At 40.4% G+C, this 22,414-nt stretch overlaps 1 protein-coding gene across 1 annotated transcript in view; it reads left to right on the forward strand.

Annotated features, from left to right (window-relative positions):
* Positions 1-216: 216 nt before the first annotated feature.
* LOC133663433 (alpha-2-macroglobulin-like) overlaps positions 217-22,414 on the forward strand; it is a 113,580-nt gene continuing 91,382 nt past the window's right edge. The window contains exon 1 of the mRNA XM_062067890.1: positions 217-328. The gene's annotated coding sequence lies outside the window, so the exon portion shown is untranslated. The remainder of the gene's footprint in view (positions 329-22,414) is intronic.

The raw sequence follows: 22,414 nt of genomic DNA on the forward strand, positions 1-22,414 counted from the left end.
ACAGAGACAAGTCACCACAAAAGGGAATGAATGGAGTGGTTAGCTTCAAATGGTGAGGTTAAAAGTTCATAGCACAGTATAGGGTGAAGGAGACAACATACAAACTATTAGAAGACATGTTTTGGACATAGCTATTTATATTTTTTTCATATAAAACGTGCTATGTGGCACATGCTATATATTGTAGTACAGTAGATGGCGGTATATGCAGCATCCACACTATGGGTGCTACTCGTCAATAAAACCAAGGAAGAAGAAGAATCGTCTAGGAGCTTGATTAACTTGCTTTCTGGACTCGCTGGCTTATCATGTTAATTTAGTCTCCCAGGTATGTTCTTTATGCTATTGTGGAGCTAAATAATTGTTAAAGCTGCTGGATGTCACGATTAGGGGGATGCTTAATGGAGCTCGTGTTCTAAAGAGCCGCGATCGTGGTTACCCGCCCTCCTGTTCAAGCCCTCAAAGATACACTTATGCTAATGGCGCATGGAGAAAAGGGACGAGGGCTGTGTTGAGGGGGGTTTATGGTCTCACTCACCGTTGTATCAGCAGCACGGCATCCTTTTTAAAAATATTTTATCCATCCATTTCTACCGTTTATCCCTCTTGCAACATCTCTCCAGTGGGTGGGCAGTGGGCACTTTCCGCGGACATGCACGCGTGTGTCTGTACGAGAAAGACGTGATTGACAGCCAATCAAAGCAAACATTTCGTTTGATCCGCTTGAAAGTGTTTCTACAACTTCGGATTGTGACGAATAATGACATGTTCTCTAAATCAACTATTGGTAACACATGTTAGCGGTTGGTGAGGTTTTATAATGTTTTGGTTTAAAAAAAAAAAAAAGTGTAATATTGGACCGTTGACATACAGCACCTTTTAATGTAAATATACCGGACACACCTATTCAGTTTGTTGTTCGGTGTGTTTTTGTATAGTTGAATGATGTAGAGGTAAATTAGGGCCAAACGTTGAAATTAACTTTGAAACTAACAAAATCAAGTTTTGAATTTTGAAAAATACTCGTAATATATTAAAAATGAAAATTAGTGTAGACATTTTTTGTCAGGGATGTTCCATCAGAGGGTTTCAAGCTGCCGACACGGATACCGATCATCCATTAGTCAGATCAGCCGTTACCGATCACAGGTAAATTTGTCAGTTATTTTTTGATGAATGTTATTGACAGTTAAAGAATATCAACACAATATTTTAAGTAGTTCCTTATTGTTGTTTACTGTAGAACTTCATCTTAGGAGCTTAATTGTGTGACAGTGTGTGACTGTGACAGTGCTCTTAACTCAAAACACTTGTATCTCAAATCAATGTCTCCCATTAAAATTAATTAAAAATTAATTGAATTGGTTCTTGCCCCAATTCAGCACACTTTTAACATGTAACATGCCTATATATATAATATTATGTATATATAATTTATTTTTATATATATATATATATATATATATATATATATATATATATATATATATATATATATATATATATATATATATATATATATATATATATATATATACACACACACACTATTAACTAGATCCACTCGACGTCCATTGCACCGGTCGCCCAAAATGGCTCCCCACATCTGAGGTTCCCTCCAAGGTTTCTCATTGTATCCCATCGGGTTGAGTTTTTCTTGCCCTGATGTAGGAACTGAGTATATATATATATATATATATATATATACACATCCTTTTGTTCTGGGTTAGACTGGCTCGTATTTATATGCAAGCTAAAATCCACAAGGAAATTCATATGAGCCATTTAATTACTTTTTATTTATTACATTTCCATATTATAATTACAGAGGGAAAAACACAACAGTTATTTGCAACTTTCATTTTCAACAAAAACCTAAAAAAATACACTTTCCATTGCAACTTTTGGATAGAAATTCTGCAAATTCAGGCAACTCATAAAAGGGCCACGAGATCCTGAGGGGGCGGGGGTTACTGGTATATTGCTGTCAATGTTCTAATAGGTTCGATTTAAAATGCAAATCATATTTTGTTATATTTGTTAAATCATGTGCTTTTTGAGGTTAGCATCACAAAAAACACTTAAAACACTGATTACAAATTCATAAAATCACGAGGGGATGTACTGTAATGCAGGGTTTCCCTACCTTTTTTCCACCAGGGACCGGTTTAATGTATGCATTATTTTCACGGACCGGCTTTCTACGTGTGGCAGATAAAAATGAGCATGAAAAATTTGCCTAATTTGGCTACAATCTGGCACATTATCTTTTTATATGTCCATTATTGTGCATTGTCCCATGTACTACAACAAAAAAGTTGTAATATCCATCCTTTAACAAGCTTATTGGTGTGGTTAGTGGGACAGGCGAAAGTTAAGTCGGCGAAAATGCGGTAGTTAAAAATTAATTATTAATTAAAATTACAACTTTTAGAAAATTATGTAATTTTAGGCCACAACAGGGATAAATAATAAAAAGGGATCAAATAAAACATCTCTGGAGAATTCTCAGAACATGTTGCAGACAGACCAGTAAAGTCTCTTCATCACAGTAACTAACACAAGCCATAGAAACAAAGTAGAAAACTGGAACATTTTTACAATATTAAAAAGTAGGATAGCAAATTTTAGCATGTATTGCGTAAAAGCTATTTTATACAGCATACTTTGACATGGTTCACCTCTTTATGAACTCGGGGATGGATGAGCAAACGTTTGTGACCTAAGTGTCGCAATTATGACCTTCAGATGTAGTTAATGACCCATGTTCCGAGATTGTCAAAACGGCTTATTCGGGCCTCTGATGTAATCAATTATTTCATGATAAAAAAATAATGCCTTGAGGGTACCCTGGTACCGAACAGAGTCACTCTGGAATGACAATAGCATAAATATTTAATACTATTCCAGACATTTGTACGCAATATCATTGAATGTTTATTTAAACTTTTAACCCCTGTGTTGAAATGTATAGCCAGTGAACTTTTATCAGTTTGCAACTTTGTTGTTTTGCTTTTCTAAGCTATTTGCACAGTCAACTCAAACATCCCACACAGAGTAAAGGGCAATTTCTTGCAGCTTTTGCTTACTCGCTGACCTTACTAAACGATTTTTGTAATTTTTTTGGTTCGGCCTTCTGTGCAAAAAGTTTAACATTCGGATTTTATGCGGAATAGAGTTGATCCAATACTAAGTAAATACAGAACAGTGTCAGTACAGTGTAATTAATCCACGGTTCATTCCAAAAGTTCTGATTTTATAGAAAACTAGAAAAGCACTTGGAGCGCACAGACCTCCGCCAGGCCCTACCTTCCAATAGTAAAATAGTATTGATGCGGAGATATGATGTCCGACATTTCGATGCAGTCTCAACCTCGGTAGGAGTGTTGATACTGCAAGTAGGGCTGAGCGATATGGCCTTTTATTAATATCTCGATATTTTTTGGCCATGTCACGATACACGATATATATCTCGATATTTTTCCTTAGCCTTGAATGAACACTTATGCATATAATCACAGCAGTATGATGATTCTATTAAAACACTCTTCTTCATACTGCATTAATATATGCTCATTTTAAACTTTCATGCAGAGAGGGAAACCACAACTAAGTCAATTTACCACAACTGTATTTATTAAACAGTTATTAAGCAGTGGAACACACATTCATGTCATTTCCAAAACAGAAAGTTCAAGATTGTCAGAGACATTTTAAAACAAGCGATTAGTGCACTTTTGTGCATGATGTCACTAAGATTACATATCAAAACAACACTAAATTAAAGTGCACTTTTTGTACAGAACGCCACTACAATATTTGAAAACAAAGTGCACTTTTGTGCATGATGTCACACAGGATATTTCATCCATCCATCCATTTTCTACCGCTTATTCCCTTCGGGGTCTCGGGGGGCGCTGGAGCCTATCTCAGCTACAATAAAAATAAAAATGAGCTGCATAATAGGAAATCAAATAATATATGTCCTTCGCGATGTGGTAGGTTCCTGCGGATGTTATCTCCTTATGTTGTTCACTATTTTTTTCATACTGTGTTGATGTGGAAATGGAAGACGCCAGGCTCAATTGGGTCAGTGCTGGTTGCTCCTGCATTTTGTTGGTGTGGCACCGAACGGAGATGTTGACATGCAGTTACAAGCACTCTTCATTCTCTAGTGGGTGACATTTCAAATGATTCTACAAATTAACAGTGCTGCTAAGTTGCTAACGCTTTTGCAGCATACTTGTTCAACATCTTCGCGCTTGAAGCCAAACCACCGCCAGACGATGGACCCCGTGCTGTTTTTCTTGGGAATTAATTCTTCCTTCATTTGTTACCAGATTCGCACCTTCTTTCTCTCGTATTACCACTCGCACCTCTTCGCTAGCATCACAGCTAACGTTACCCATGCCGCTACCTGTCTGCTCCGCGAGGGCGTATGACGTTGCACGCGCGTCAATATGTGACGTATGTAAGAAGGTGCGCTTGTTTTATGTCTCTGTGAGAAGGAGAGACAGGAAAGAGTGAGAAAAGCCTGCAGTGTAATGCCCGCAGCTTAAAGCAACTGTGTGAGAAAGCATACTCGAATATCACGATATAGTCATTTTCTATATCGCACAGAGACAAACCCATGATATATCGAGTGTATTGATATATCGCCCAGCCCTAACTGCAAGCTAGCTAACAAGAGTGAGACGAAGTTGTGTGAAAAATAACTTCAACTATAATTTTAGCCAGTCAGCCAGCTAAACTTTGTCTACATCAATTCAAGTACGTTTTAAAGCACCGTCAATTTGCAACGCTGAAAAAAAAGACACTTCAACAAACACGAACTGCGCACGCACGCACACAGACACACAGGCACACACACACGCGCACGCACACACACAAAAAATTAGAGCCATGAAATATGCATACGCTTATTTAGTGATAATTTAGGGTTATTGTTGACTAACCGACTATCAAAATAATCGTTAGTTGCAGCCTTAAACACGATTATTAATTTATTTGAAAACATCAGTATTTATTATACCAACAAAACTCAACTTTGAAAAATAATTAAAACGGATATAAATTAGTAACAAATAAACTACAACAAGTAAAACTAGAAAATTCCCGCAGAAATTGTGATGGTTCTGCTAACTGTGCCCTGGACCTCTGGCCCACAGCCCATCCCGTTTTTATTTTTTTCAATCATTATATTTTCATGATCGTGAGAAGCCATCATTGAAATAGAAATCAGAATTCGATTAATTGTCCAGCCCTATTTGGGGCGCATTGATTTCACAGAGCGCATCACAACATTCGCTATTTCCTTCAACAATAACACCAACTACTAATCATGGCAGACTTTGTGAAAGCTAACGGTGACTACTTTGGGACAAATGATGATGTAGAACTTTATATTTCTGAGCCTGAATATACGAAGGATGAGCCAAAAGTTTTAGAAGCTAGGTAAGCAGATCATGCTACATGATGCTTTGTGTTTCACTTCCAATACCATAATAAAACACTAACACAAAGCATTACAACAAGAAATACAAACTATGACCAAAATAAAACAATCATTAATTGTATAACGCAGGGTTTCCCCTAGATTGCCACTGTATATGTGGCGGTGGGGGCGTGGCTAGGGGTGTGGCTAATATTATATCATCATATATAAGACATGATCATTTTGATTTGCAGTGATGCATATATTTTCTTTAAAAAGGCTAAACAAATTATTTATGTATATTTAAAAAACATATATTAATTTTATTTTGTATTAATAATAATATTTTTTGTCTAACACATCATCAGAATCACAATCAGATTTAACACAAGGAATTTGACTTGGTAGACTGGGCTCTCTTTGTTCAATGCCATTTCAATTGTTGCTTATTGTAACAATTGAAACGTTATTGTAATACAGGCTACACTTTATTCTGCCCTTCCTGAATGTTGCAAGTTAGTTTGCCAAATATGTAAACGTTCCTTTGAGTTAGATTTGGGGGAAAAAACTTCCAGTGTTTTGTTGATTTTCCTCACAATGAAGTCACTTAAAAACTAACCACACTAAAGGAATTACATTATATATACACATGACGTGCACATACATGTAGGAAGCACGTTAGATTAATGATATAATTTGGAATAAACTGAAAAAAGCAATTTAATTACGCAGGATGAAGATTGAGCTCTAATGCCGCTAGCTTAATGCTAACGTACAATGGACTTGCTCATAGTCAAGCTAAGTCAAATTAGCATGGCCACAGACAGACAATCATTCACACTCACATTCGTATGTATGGACAATTTGCAGTATCCACTGAAACTAACATGCATATTTTTGGAATGTGGGACAAAACGGGAGTGCCCGAAGAAAACCCACACACCCACGGGGACAAACGCACACTCCGCACAGTGATGTCTAAACAAAGGTTCAAGACGCACACAGCTTAAATTTAGACGTTATAATCGGTAGTAATGTCAAAAGATTTAGGGTACTTTACACTGGCTTGAACAATAAATGCATTAATTAGCTTAAAATGCCTTTCTGTTCAACTTTCTCTCCTTACTTTTGCCGGGTGTCAACTTGTTTAAGTGTGCGACCAGCTGCTGACGCGCTTGTGATAGGTGATTTCGATGCATGTTTTTTGCTTTTTGCTTTTTTTCCCCAAAATAAAGCAATGAGGAACGTTTTTATTTTTGAGCTGTTTTTCCAACCTCTTATAGCCAATAGTACATACATAATAGACTATATATCTATTCATACAACATACCACTTAAATCTGTTTTCATGTTAAAAAAAAATTGTTTTCAGATTTAAAAAAAAAAAAAAAAACTTATTTGGAAGGTGTAGTGGCAATAATCTTGCCATGGCGTTCTGCCACAATCATTTACATGTAGGAGAAACACTGAAATGTCCGCTCTCACATGGATGCTGACTAATGGGATGTGTATATCTTCCAGCACAAGATTGTTCTTCTCTGTTTAGATGATGATTTCATCATAATTCTCAGGTAAAAAATCTATATAGCCTTAAATCACGAGTGTCTCAAAGGGCTGCACAAGCCACAACGACACCCTCGACTCAGATGCCACATCAGGGCAAGAAAAAACTCAACCCATTGGGATTACAATAAGAAACATTGGAAGAGACCGCAGATGTGGGGACCCCCCTGGGTGACCGGTGCAATGGACGTTGAGTGGATCTAACATAATAGTGTGAAAGTCCAGTCCATAGTGGAGCCAGCAGGAGATAATCTTGAGTGGAGACAGGTCAGCAGCACAGACGCGTCCCCAACTGATGCACAGATGAGTGGTCCACCCTGGGTCCCGACTTTGGACAGCCAGCGCTCATCTGTGGTTACCGAATCTGTGCCCCCCCAACCCCCCCTCGTGGAGAGGGGGGCAGAGCAGAAAAGAAATGGCAGATCAACTGGTCTAAAAGGGGGGTCTATTTAAAGGCTAGAATATACAAATGAGTTTTAAGATGGGACTTAAATGCTTCTACTGAGGTAGCATCTCTAACTGTAATGTAGTATGTCAAGAGCTGCAAACTACATTGCCTCCGTGATCAAGGCACCGTGTTACTAAGGCCCCGTTTACACTAAACTGAACAAGGTTATCCAGGGTAAATCCCACCTAACCTTATCCGTGTCCACACACAACAATGCCACCGTTGAAGACCCACCACCCCCTCCGTCCGCTGGCGCAACGCGACCAAATACGCATGCGCGGAAAATGCGCACGTCATAGTCACATCGGAGGTTGTTTTGTGTGCAAGTTCTTCAATGTAACTTATCTGAACAATATCCAGTGTTGTGGTATCTAAATTAACTGGAATCCAGTGTGCTGTGGGGCCCTATTGTAGTGAATCACACCTGAGCCATCATAAATTAATCAAATCTTTATTAGACATGTAAACAATGTGATAAAGAACATTTTACATCAATCAAACTAGGGATCTACATATCTGGTCAGGACACTCCTCACTCTTTTGCCTTCATCTTCATTGTCCATTTGTTTTTGGTGACTTTATATACTCTGGACCTTAGACGTTGAGTCCGCGACATACATGGCGGACAATAACTGATACAATCTGCTTTGCCTGTCCAAATGCATTCGCCGTTTTCCATAGTGTTCCCTCGACGGCCAGGTAATACAAAGCACACACTACCTTTTTTATCACATCCACGGGAGCTCGCATTCTCGTTGTCCCTCCTTCGACAAATGGACAAAGTTTTTCGCTAAGTAGAATCGCAGCTGACCTGGACATTGGAAAGTTCTCTTGCCGTCTGAGAAGTGTTGTATCCGAAATAGCTGCAATCGCTTTCTCTTAGGGTATTCATGTGTGATTTCCACAAGCGTCTGTACAGACGGAAGGAGAAACACGGGCATGTCTGTGGTTAGCTCCGAGTTACGAAACCGCTTTATTATGAAGCTGCCTGTAGCGCGTTCTTTCTGACGGCATTTCCTGTGTGGGCGCGATCTTTCTGGCGTCACTTCCTCTCCGAACTCAGTTTGTAAACGATGAATGAGTCCATACAAAGCTAAGTGCCGGAGATTCAAGAAATACAAGGCGCAGTTAGCCGTGTAAAAGTTTGTCCGAGGAGGGGGACGTTAAACGCTGGTTTAGTGTGGCTGAAACGGGGCTTAGGCTAAATAATATTCGTTTAAGGTGTTAAACGACTTAGTGTAGACATGGCCTGAAAGTAATTCCTCAGTGTTTGCTCTTACTGTAACAATGTCGCCTATTGCTTGGATTTGAATGACATCGCGGTCGGCTCATGTCCATCTCTTTAAATATGCGGGGTGGTTAAGTAGCGTTTGTTCTCTCAAGGGAAGGGGTGCAATTTAGCCTTTCTGAAAGAAAAATGCCCTATGCTTGCGTTGTTTTCGTCTGTATGAACCGTTCAAATAGCGAAAAAGATAAATGTTTCTTCAGAGTTCTTTGAGAGGAAATCAAGAAAGGCGGAAGAGTGCAACAACATTTTAGGAAATGACGACAAAGTGGCACACACTCCACTCAGTCGAAGAACGCACAAGTTTTGCAGTGACCCCTTTATTAAAGGTCTGTTTGATATACAGTATATTATAATATACTTGTTTAGTGTTTCCCATTGAAATATTATGGTTTTGTTAGTATGTTATTTTTAACAAACAGAAATCAGAAAGTCAGAGTCAATTATTTGTTATGAAAGGTACTTATACGTCTCCACTCTTGTTTATTTTGTACACAAATGAGTCAGAGTACATATGACAACAGGACAAAAATCAAATATGGTGATGATTCAGTAATTAGTTTGTTAAAGGGATATGCAGTCACGGGTGTCAGCTGTTGAGTGCTAGTCGTCGTCATTTATTTACGACACGTCCTCGCCAGACGCAAAGATGAAATGCAACCTTACCTGAGCAAAACGATGCATATTTATCCGGAAGAGTCTTGATATCAATTTTCTTGACCCAGCTTCACACAAAGAAGTTGTAGACCTCCATGCTTTCATCTGTTTTGTCATGTAGAATGACGTCTGGGGCACCAGATAGTTCGATATGTCTGGAAACTCTGCCAATGAATAATCCTTAAGTTCACTTGACAAATCTTTTTTTATGATTAAGTATAGGGATCTATTCCATTGCATAGGTACATTTTTTGCTCGTATCTGCTTTTTGCTTGAAAATCGAGGCCCATTGCGTACTCGGAGAGTTTGCGCGCTGCTTGCTGCATAACAGCCATCTTGGCTGGGTTGACCACCACTGATTTTCACTTCCAGGTAGAAATCAAGTGACTGAATACAAGCAATACTTGGTTAATATGCAGATCATAGATTGTAAAAGAAGTATTGTTGGCAGTTTTTAAATGTTTTTTAGAGGGATTTATAGGCGAAATAGAAAAATCTTATTAGCTACATTGTTAGCCATCTAGTACTTTTTTTATTTAAAAATTTAGACTGCACAAAAAAGAGAAAAATGTGTGTTCTTTTTTTACGTAAGGGTTGTGAATGATCGGCTGAAAAAAAGTGAAGTTCCGCTTTAAAAATTAATTAATTGTAAAACCCTACCGCAAGCATACACCGACAGAAGTTGAAGCTTGTAGCATAAACAGAAGGTTACGCAGTATAAGTTGTCAATATCAGCCCCAAAATGTAAACAATTGTTTCTTATCCCATGTTGGACATTCCCTGAAAGTTATATGAAAATATGTCTGTAACTTTTTGAGCTATCTAAGCAGAATGAAAGAAACAGAGTGGGCACTCTAGCCAGTCATCCACTGTCTTTGTCTCTGCTGGGGCGCAATCATACACACACACAAATGTAAAATAGGGATGTCCCAATCAGCATTTTTGGGCTCCGTTGCGATCCAATTTTTTGTCCACAAATCCGATCAGATTATGAGTCTTGATCCGATACTTTGATAACGTTATTAGATTATGCAACTAAACATTTGTTTTGCAAATAAGTCAACTTTTCTTTTTAAAAATGGAAATAAAGTGGAATCGATACTTTTTTTTGCAAATAAGTCAACTTTTATTGTCAAATAAAAATAAAGAGCTCTCCAAGATGCACTTTGAAGTGATAGACCTGAATATTTATTAAAAGTAAATTGCACTTAGTAAATACAAAATGCCCTTGCTCCACTCCAATGTGGTGTAAACAGCTTCACTCAAGTAGTCACAGTATGAAAATAAATCAATGAAAAAAATCTCAATCCTACTAAAAGGGGTTGTTTATAACAGGCGTCATTCACTAAACAGAATTTTAAAAAAATGTATTCAAAATTCCATTATGCGACATGAGTTGTTGAACATGAAATTGAGAGACTGCCATGAATAAACAAAACAATCCTTATTAATAAATGCAGCAGCATAACCGGATTGTCCAAAGCAATAAACTTGGCTACCTTTTCTGTTATCTACTGTATTTTTCGAATTATAAGTCTCAGTTTTTTTCATAGTTTGGCCGGGTGTGCGACATATACTCCGGAGCGATTTATGTGTGGAATTATTAACACATTACCGTAAAATATCAAATAATATTATTTATCTCATTTGCGTAAGAGACGAAGCAAATGTCCGCAATCGTCACACACGTCAGCAATCGTCAGACACGTCAACCAATAAGAATTCGGCGGGGGCGAGTCATGGCAGAAGTGCATTGTGGGTCATGGGATGCTAAGTTGAGTTTGAGTTTATTTCGAACATGCAAGCATACAACATGATACATCACAATTTCCAGTTTCTCTTTTCAACATGTTCGAAAAGGAGTAGGAAGAAGCAGAGCTTATTTAATCCTACCCCTTTTCTTTACATAACAGTTGCAAAACTTTTTGTTCACTTCCTGTTCACAATTTTTTCACAATAAACTCCATAAGTAATCACAATAAAAATAAATAAATAAATAATAGTAAGAATTTAATAATAATAATTGGTGAAGTAAGTCATATTTCATATGATGAGATAAGTAAGATTACTTTAAGAATGAATGAATGGATGGATGAAATAAATTGAGAATGTTTGTCATGGTTCTTCTTCTTTGTACTTTGTAAACACTTTAAGTTTGAAGAGTTTCTTGAAGTGTATCATATTAGTACATTGTTTGATTGCTTTGCTTAATCCATTCCATAATGTAATTCCACATAGTGATATACTGAAGGTCTTAAGTGTTGTACGTGCAAACAAATGTTTTAAATTACGTTTTTCTCTAAGATTATATTTCTCCTCTTTTTTTTGAAAAGAATTGTTGTATATTCTTGGGTAGCAGGTTATAGTTTGCTTTGTGCATAATTTTAGCTGTTTGCAAATTCACTATGTCGTGGAATTTCAGTATTTTTGATTCAATAAATAAAGGGTTTGTATGTTCTCTATATCCAACATTATGTATTATTCTAACTGATCTTTTTTGTAACACTGTTAATGAATGAAGTGTACTTTTGTAATTATTTCCCCATATTTCTACACAGTAGCTCAGATATGGTAACACTAGTGAGCAGTAGAGAATATGAAGTGATTTTTGGTCTAGAACATGTTTTGCTTTATTCATTATTGATGTGTTTCTTGCAACTTTATGTTGTATATTTTTTACATGAGATTTCCAGTTCAATTTATCATCAATCATTATACCTAGGAATTTGGTTTCATTTACTCTTTCAATTTCTATTCCGTCTATTTGTATTTGTGTTTGACTTTCTCTTCTACTGTTACCAAATAGCATTATTTTAGTTTTACTAAGATTCAACGATAGTCTGTTTTTGTCAAACCATCTTTTTAATTTGTTAATTTATTTTGTTATTATTTGTATTATCTTCTGTGTGTTCTCTCCTAAACAAAACGCTGTTGTATCATCCGCAAATAATACTAACTTTAAATATTTTGTAACTTTACAAATGTCATTTATATAGAGATTGAATAATTTAGGTCCTAGTATTGATCCCTGAGGTACACCACAGGATATATTTAGCGTTGTAGACGTGTGTTCGCCTAGCTTCACGTATTGTTTCCTGTTCGTTAGATAACTTCTTATCCAGTTTAAGACTAACCCTCTGATGCCATATCGTTCTAGTTTTTTTATTAAAATATTGTGATTAATTGTGTGAAATGCTTTAGTTAGATCCATAAAAACCGCTGCCGCACATTTTTTACTATCTATTGCATTGGTAATTTCTTCTGTAATTTCAATTAAAGCCATTGAGGTTGAAACATTAGCTCTGTATCCATATTGGTTCTCTTCGAGTATTCTATTTTTATTTATGAAACTTTCTAATCTGTTATTGAACAGTTTTTCAATGATTTTAGAAAATTGTGGAAGTAGAGAAACAGGTCTATAATTTGTAAATTGATGTTTGTCTCCAGTGTTATAAATTGGTGCAACTTTAGCTATTTTTATTTTGTTTGGAAATGTACCTGTTTGAAATGATAGGTTACTAATATACATTAATGGTCCTGAGATCTCTTCAATAACCTTTTTTATCGTTTCCATATCAATTCCGTTACAGTCAGTTGAAGTCTTAGATTTACATTTTTTTGCGATTGTAACTATTTCCTCCTGTGTCACATTACTGAGGAAAATGGAGTTGGGATTTCGCTCTATGGTATCATTATAGTCCTCAATTGGAACTGGGTCTGGAATCCTTTCTTCCAATTTTGGTCCAATATTTACAAAATAATTATTGAAGCTTTCAACTACTTCCTTTATGTTGTCATTTTTTTTTATTTTCATCTAAGAAGTATTGAGGGTAGTCCCTCTTAGTTCCATTTTTAATAATGCTATTGAGGAGGCTGTCAAGACTTGGTCTTTGGCGTGGTTTGCTCTCCCGTGGTGCAAAAGAATTGGAACGGACGTGGCGTGCAGGTAAAGACATAGTTTAATTATTACTATAAACTCAAAAAAGGTACAAACAAAAGGCGCTCACAGCGGAGGTAAAAAACTTGACTATGACAAAACAAAAGGCGCGCACAATGGCGGAGAACTATGAACATTAAACAAAAACTTACGTGACAAGGAACTGTGAACATGGCATGAATGTGTGATGTCGCCAGGACGAACAACAGAAACAGAAAAGCCTATATAGTGACATGATAAGTGAAAACAGGTGCGTGACATGACTGTGAAAACGTGAGACAGGTGTGTGTGAGTCCAAACGTGGAACAGGTGAAACTAATGAGTAACCATGGAAACAAAACAAAACCAGGAAGTGAAACCAGGAACTAAAAAGTGTCCAAAAACCAAGCAAAACAAAAACAAGATCAACACAGACATGACAGAGCCCCCCCCTTACGGACAGATCCCAGATGTCCAAAAAACAAAACACAAAACAGGATCAAGAGTCATGGGAGGGCGGGAGGGGGACATGGCGGTGGGTCGCCAGGCCAAGTGGCCCCGAATCCACCGAGGCAGGATCAGGTGGCGGCGACGCGTAGACCGCCGCTGTACCTGACGAGGTGGGCGACCCGGGAAGGGCCATATCCATGGCCGATGAGGAGGTGGGCGCACTTGGCGTGGCGGACGACCAGGCAGTGGCCACCTTCGTGGCAGACGAGGAGGCAGGCGTGTCGTCATCATGGCAGGCGGCGAAGCTTGGCGTGGCGCGTCAGGCGGCGAAGCTTGGCGTGGCGGGTCTTTGTCTTGGCATGGGTGGTCTTGGCCTTGGCGGTCTTGGTCTTGGCAGCGTGGGTCATGGTCTTGGTCTTGGCATGGTTGGTCTTGGCGTGGTTGGTCTTGGCGTGGCGGTGCTTGGACTTGGTCTTGGTCTTGGTCACTTGGCGGGTCTTGGTCTTGGTCACTTGGCGGGTCTTGGTCTTGGTCACTTGGCGGGTCTTGGTCACTTGGCGGTTCTTGGTCTTGGTCACTTGGCGGGTCTTGGTCTTGGCTTTGGTCTTGGCGTGGGGCAGCCACGGGCGGCACTTGGCGGCGTGGGGCAGCCACGGGCGGCACTTGGCGGCGTGGTGAAGCTGCGACTGGCGGCACTTGGCGGCGTGAAGCTGCGACTGGCGGCACTTGGCGTCGTGAAGCTGCGACTGGCGGCACTTGGCGTCGTGAAGCTGCGACTAGCGGCACTTGGCGTCGTGAAGCTGCGACTGGCGGCACTTGGCGTCGTGAAGCTGCGACTGGCGGCGCTTGGCGTCGTGAAGCTGCGACTGGCGGCGCTTGGCGTCGTGAAGCTGCGACTGGCGGCGCTTGGCGTCGTGAAGCTGCGACTGGCGGCGCTTGGCTTGGAGCAGGTACTGGCGGCGCTTGGCGTGGAGCAGGTACTGGCGGCGCTTGGCGTGGAGCAGGTACTGGCGGCGCTTGGCGTCGTGAAGCTGCGACTGGCGGCACTTGGCGTCGTGAAGCTGCGACTGGCGGCACTTGGCGTCGTGAAGCTGCGACTGGCGGCACTTGGCGTCGTGAAGCTGCGACTGGCGGCGCTTGGCGTCGTGAAGCTGCGACTGGCGGTGCTTGGCGTGGAGCAGGTACTGGCGGCACTTGGCGTGGAGCAGGTACTGGCGGCGCTTGGCGTGGAGCAGGTACTGGCGGCGCTTGGCGTGGAGCAGGTATTGGTGGCGCTTGGCGTGGAGCAGGTACTGGTGGCGCTTGGCGTGGAGCAGGTACTGGTGGCGCTTGGCGTGGAGCTGGGCGTGGAGCAGGTGGATCTTGGCATGGTCGAAAAACTGGTGGTGGCGGCCGTGCTGGTGGCTGTGGCTTGGCAGGTCGAAAGACAGGTGGTGGGGGTCGTGCTGGAGGCTGTGTCTTGGCGTGACGAAAGACTGGTGGTGGGGGTCGTGCTGGTGGCTGTGGCTTGGCAGGTCGAAAAACAGGTGGTGGTGGTCGTGCTGGAGGCTGTGGCTTGGCGTGACGATGTTGAGCCACCCCACCTGAACAATTCCCAGCCCTAGCCCCCCCCTCAAGGAGCGGATCCCAGACGCGCTCCCCGCGGTCTGGAACCGTCTTTTGGGGTGGGCGGAGGGGGTTCAGGAGGAGGGCAGAATCCTCCCCTCTAAATTGTCCAAAATGTCTTTCTTCTTGTACCTGGGATCTTGTGGGTGAAAAAAAAAAGTGTGACTTGGGCGTGGCTTGAGTCCTGGGGGGCGGGGCATGGAATTTGGGTGGCTTGGATTGACAGGATCTGATTTCTAAAAACATGTCCTGGTAATGTCTTATCATGTTTTTAGAGTCTTTGGCTGGAGGCGGATGATCAAAAGAAAAAGAGTTCAGAAAAAAAAAATCCTGGTCTGTGATGTCATTTTGGAGCTGTGGAGCTGGCAGCAACCTGCTTCCGCCCGGAGTGGGAGGAGCCTGCGGCAGCGCCGCATGCTGTCCGCTCGCCTTCCCTGATGTCTTTGGTCTGGAGCGGCGCTTCCAGGACTGCGGTGACGCAGCGCCATCCTCGGACCAACTGGAGCTCAATGGCACCAGATTTCCATCTGGCCCCCACATCAGGTCTCTGCGCTTACCGGAGGAATAACGCAGCGTCTCTTCCTCCATCGCGCGGAGGACCTCCCACGTTGCCTCGTCAAAATTGTCCAAATTTTTTGCGGGAGAGCTCTTATGCTGGCGACATCTGTCAAGACTTGGTCTTTGGCGTGGTTTGCTCTCCCGTGGTGCAAAAGAATTGGAACGGACGTGGCGTGCAGGTAAAGACATAGTTTAATTATTACTATAAACTCAAAAAAGGTACAAACAAAAGGCGCTCACAGCGGAGGTAAAAAACTTGACTATGACAAAACAAAAGGCGCGCACAATGGCGGAGAACTATGAACATTAAACAAAAACTTACGTGACAAGGAACTGTGAACATGGCATGAATGTGTGATGTCGCCAGGACAAACAACAGAAACAGAAAAGCCTATATAGTGACATGATAAGTGAAAACAGGTGCGTGACATGACTGTGAAAACGTGAGACAGGTGTGTGTGAGTCCAAACGTGGAACAGGTGAAACTAATGAGTAACCATGGAAACAAAACAAAACCAGGAAGTGAAACCAGGAACTAAAAAGTGTCCAAAAACCAAGCAAAACAAAAACAAGATCAACACAGACATGACAGATGCCCCATGTTGCTCTCATATTATTTTTGTTCCTGTCCAATAATTCACTGTAATATTCTTTTCTACATGATCGTAGTATGTCTGTTAACTTGTTTTTATACTTTTTGTACTTAATTTCTGCCTCTATAGTTATTTGTGCTATAAATTTTCTATATAGTGTATTCTTCTTCTTACAAGCATTTTTTAATCCTTTTGTCATCCATGGTTGATTATTCTTTCTCTGCTTGTTACTGAGTTGTATCCATGGACAATGTTTGTTATAAAGTATTATGAACTTGTTTAAGAAATGTTCATATGCTTCATCAACCTCTTTTTCATTATACACATTGTCCCAATCTTGCTTTTGTAGCTCAATTTTGAAGGGAGTCATCCTCTTCTCTGTGCATAGTCTTCGAAATGTCCTTTTGTCTTCCATGTTCTTCTTGTAGTTTCCATCATATATTGTAAAAACTGGCAGATGATCACTAACGTCGGTTATAAGTAGACCACTTGTAGTGTTATCAAAATCATTGGTAAAAATATTATCAATAAGCGTGGCACAGTGTCCTGTGATTCTGCTTGGCTTTGTGATTTTAGGATATAGACTGATGCTGTACATTGTCAATAGACTTTTGCTTGTTGGGGTTCAATAAGTCAATATTAAAGTCACCACATAAGAACATTATTCTTTGACCATTGTCCAGGTAAGTTGCCTTGATCCATTCTTCAAATGTTTCTATACTTGACTTAGGTGATCTATATATACAACTGATGAATATGTTTTTGCTTTTTTCCTGACATATTTCAATGGTTATACATTCTAAGATATTATCTATAGCAAATGACATGTTTTTTACCACTTTGTAGTTCAGGTTCTTTATCACGTACACAGCTACTCCTCCTCCATTTTTGTTGGTTCTGTTGATGTAGTTTAGCTCATATCCCTCCAGATCAAAATCTATTCCTTTTTTATCATCAATCCATGTTTCTGTGACAGCAATCACTTTGAAGGGTTCGTTGATGTTTTCCAAAAAGTTCTTAATGTTGTTGTAATTTGCATACAAGCTTCTACTATTAAAATGAATAATTGACAATTTGTTATCACATTCAATGTTGCTATTATATTGATCATCTGTATAATAAAAACAACTATTACTGATGTGGGAGAAAACATTTCAATCTGGATCTATATCATTTTCCAAATCCTGGTTTTTGTGATCTTTGTTGCAGAAATTTTTTAGTTCCATATTTTCTTGTTCAACAATCTTTAATGTTGTTTCAATAATCTCTATAAGTGTAGGTGGATGCAATCCTGAATGTAGGTCCTCTTGTATAGTCAGTCGTCCCTTGGAACATAGTAGTGTCGATGCTGAATTTAGGTGCTTGTTTTCTGTCAGAGTCCATTATCATCGTTGTTGTGGTAGCTGTGTAAACTTTAAAAATTGTCCAGGTCCTTGATGTCATGGACAACAATTACTCTTGCTTCTGGACCTCCATTCAGCTTGATGTAGATTTTACAGTTGGCGCTCCAAGTTCCCTGGATTTTTCCCTGCCTTCTCAAGTCGCGTGCTTTCTTGGCGATTCCAGCATTACGTTTTGTGAGATGCTCATTCATGTACACATTTGTTCCTTTCGGCTTCTGTCCCTGTCTCAGCAATGCCATTTTAGATTTTCTGTTTACGAGTTTTACGAGCACGACTGGAGTGGCGTTGTTGTTTCTTCCGTTCAGTGGGATGCATGTTTCGATGGTATTAATGTCAATTTCAATTTCTTTTGATTGCAGAAAGTTGACCACTTGCTGTTCTGCTGAGACCATATCCATTTCATCTGGTTCACCTTCATTATTCACAGCTTTCGCATAGGATCTTGGTTTAATTCGGTGCCCTGTCACAATGATATCATTTATTCGTTTATCCTGATCCATTTCATCTATGATGTTCCTCAGCATGTTGTTGTCTTCTTGAAGGGTCTTCATTTGTTTGCTCATTTCAGTGGCTTCTTTATTTCTGGAGTTGTTCTCTTTTTTCATTTCTTTAATTTCTTCTTTAATTTCTTTCATATCCTCTTTCCATCCATCCATCAATTCTTCCCATTTTTCTATCATTTCTTCTTTAAATTCCTGGAGTATTTTTTGTAGTATCCCTTCTTGAATCCCATCATGTCCTGTGCCCAGCTTCAAAACAGAGTTTCCTGTCAATCCTTTAACTTTTGGCATCGCGGCAGTCACTGACGTCAGCGCCTCTTATGTCTTAAGGGTAGTTACTTCTTTAGCGACTTGCGACACTTTTAACTTGTTTTTTCAACAATTTCGTACCTTGCGCCGTTCAGAGATCAATTTGAGGTGTCAGTCTGTCAACTTATATCACTCTGCGACGACGGGATCACTTTAAAACAGCTGTAAACTCGCCGTAGCTTTTGGTTGCTAGGCAACCGCTTTGAACTGCGGGAGGCGCCTTTGGCTTGAGGCTAACGGCTCTTCCACTCGCCTTATTTCAGCGTATCAGTGCCTCTCAACTGACCAAAATCAGATCGAAGATGCCAGGTGACTCTCCTGTGGCTGTGATCGCAAATCAGTGGTCAAATCAGTGGTCAAAATCTTCAGACTTAACAAAAATTCCGGTAGCAGAAGCGGAGCTTTTTTTCTTTGCGTCCTTTCTCATTGACAGGAAGTGACGTGAACTAAGTGCTGCTACATCCGTAGCTATTAAAATTGATTATTTCAACATTGGCGGTAACTTATAAAAACTGAGAAGGGCTGAACTAAAATGGCACCGAAAAGGAACTCATATACTGCAGATTACAAGCCGGACGTAGTGAAATATGCAGCAGAAAACGGCGATCAAGCTGCAGAAAGAAAGGAAACGGCGCATACCAGAGGCGACACCGGGGAGGAAGATTTCATCGGATTTAGCGATCGGGAGTGACAGATTGTTTGGTAAAAGTATAGCATGTTCTACAAACCCCGTTTCCATATGAGTTGGGAAATTGTGTTAGATCAGGGGTCTCAAACTCAATTTACCTGGGGGCCACTGGATGCAGAAACTGGGTGAGGCTGGGCCGCAAGAAAAGATTTCTTTAAAAAAAAATCTAGCATGCACTTTTTAATGAATTCCCCTTCTTTGAATGGCTTTCCCGCCATAGCAACCATCTCACTCACCATGTAGCTAGCTTTGACTGCTGCATCGCTCTTTTCGCTTGCTTTCTTGACGAAATCTTGTTGCCTCAGTGGACTGGTTTTAAAATGTGCAACCCGGTTCACTCTCTCGTCTCCCTGGTATTTTGCATACTCCTCAGCATGTCTAATTGTATAATGACATTTCAAATTGTATTCCTTCCTTCTATCACCGCAACTTTCTCTGTATCAACTACAGAAAAGAGCCATAAGGATTATTCATAAAGTAGATTACTTAGAACACACTTACATATTATTTATTAATTCGGGTTTATTGGAATTACAGGAGCTAGTAAAGTTACAGACATGATGTGTCATGTTTTAGGCTAAAAGTAAAACATTACCAGCAAATTTACAAAAAATGTTTGTCATCACTTGTGAGAATGAAGAGCATAGAAGAAAAGGTCATTTCCAACATCAGTATTCAAGGACAACTTTAAAAGAAAGGTGCATATCAGTGGTGGGGGGTTAAACTATGGAATTATCTTTACAATGAGATAAAAGATTGTAAAAATATATTCCAATTGAAAAGATATATAAAGACAGAACAATAAGATCATCTGGACAGCCATAAGTGTTTACATTTTGCTTTATATTTATTATTTTACTTATTTTTTGCCTGGTTTTGTATATGTTTTGTTTCATCCTGTGAGGTGTATATTACTTCTTCTGTTTTTTTTGTTCGGTTTGTACATCATGAAGTTTTGCACTCGTTGTGTTTTTTTGTTTGTTTTCGTTATATTTGGATGTAATTGTTGGTTTATATGATATCATTAAGTAAGACTACGTATTATGTTGAAGGGGGCAGAAAAATATAAGATTTTTCTTTATCCTGCTCCTTCTCAGGCATTGGTGTGTAAATGTATAATTGAATAATTGAGGTATAATTGTCTATCGATCAAAGATGCACATCAATGAAGGAGATAAATAAAAATGAAATGAAATAAGACACGTCAGGGTGCCCCTGTGCTCAACAAAGAAATATTGCATCAAAAATCGTCTCTGTCTGGAGCCAACGGGAGGGGGAGGGGGGCGGCTCGCCGTGGAGTTTACTGTTACGGTAGCACAATTAGCCCCGAACGGGCTAACTTCACCACTATTGTGTTACACGTCTGATTCGCCCAGCGACTCTCTGTCGGAGTATCAGCGCTGGGGTCCAGTGCACCACACTTTTGTATTGTCGCTCGCTCCTTCGGCGGAGTGCTCGTCTTCCCCGCCCGGACTGTTCACAACGGGGGCGGGAGCGAGCAGGCGAGCGAGCGAGGGAGGAAGAGCGTGTGCGGGTGTCGTGAAAAAGCGGCAAAATGTTTCTCTGCTTGCATCACGCAAGTGACGTCAATGCATACTTGCCAACCTTGAGACCTCCGAATTCGGGAGATGGGGGGGTTGGGGTTGAGGTGTGTGTGGGGGGGGTTGAGGTGGGCGGGGTTGGGGGTAGCGGGGGTGTTTTTGTAGCCCGGAAGAGTTAGGGCTGCAAAGGATTCTGGGTATTTGTTCTGTTGTGTTTAGGTGCGGATGTTCTCCCGAAATGTGTTTGTCATTCTTGTTTGGTGTGGGTTCACAGTGTGGCGCATATTTGTAACAGTGTTAAAAAATAAATAAAATAAAATATGACCACCCTCAGTGTGAAATGTATGGCTGTTCTTCAAGTATGTGTTGAAGAACATACTTGAAGAACAAGCCTCACACAACATGTGTCTGGGCCGGCATGCTGTTAATATGGAGATGTTAGTATGGTGAAAAAGATGATGCGGTGACATTTTTTAGAGGACACTAAGGACGCCCTCAAGAGTCTGATACCACACCGTGATTGGTAGAATCCTTCAGCTCCGCACACAATGCTGACAAGCGGCATTCATTTAAAACTCGCGGGCCGCACTACCATTAAACTGTCATATGAAGGTGGGGGCCGCAAAATAACGTCTCGCGGGCCGCAGTTGGCCCGCGGGCCGCGTGTTTGAGACCCCTGTGTTAGATGTAAATATAAACGGAATACAATGATTTGCAAATCATTTTCAACCCATATTCAGTTGAATATGCTACAAAGACAACATATTTGATGTTCAAACTGATAAACTTTTTTTTTTTGCAAATAATCATTAACTTTAGAATTTGATGCCAGCAACACGTGACAAACAAGTTGGGAAAGGTCGCAATAAATACTGATAAAGTTGAGGAATGCTCATCAAATACTTATTTGGAACATCCCACAGGTGAACAGGCAAATTGGGAACAGGTGGGTGCCATGATTGGGTATAAAAGTAGATGCCATGAAATGCTCAGTCATTCACAAACAAGGATGGGGCGAGGGTCACCACTTTGTCAACAAATGCGTGAGCAAATTGTTGAACAGTTTAAGAAAAATCTTTCTCAACCAGCTATTGCAAGGAATTTAGGGATTTCACCATCTACGGTCCGTAATATCATCAAAGGGTTCAGAGATCCTGGAGAAATCACTGCACGTAAGCAGCTAAGCCCGTGACCTTCGATCCCTCAGGCTGTACTGCATCAACAAGCGACATCAGTGGGTGAAGGATATCACCACATGGGCTCATGAACACTTCAGAAACCCACTGTCAGTAACTACAGGGGGTCCCTACGTCTGTAAGTGCAAGTTAAAACTCTTCCTATGCAAGGCGAAAACCGTTTATCAACAACACCCAGAAACGCCGTCGGCTTCGCTGGGCCTGAACTCATCTAAGATGGACTGATACAAAGTGGAAAAGTGTTCTGTGGTCTGACGAGTCCACATTTC

This window comes from Entelurus aequoreus, linkage group LG13 (assembly GCF_033978785.1).
Source record: "Entelurus aequoreus isolate RoL-2023_Sb linkage group LG13, RoL_Eaeq_v1.1, whole genome shotgun sequence".
NCBI classification, from domain to species: Eukaryota; Metazoa; Chordata; class Actinopteri; order Syngnathiformes; family Syngnathidae; genus Entelurus; species Entelurus aequoreus.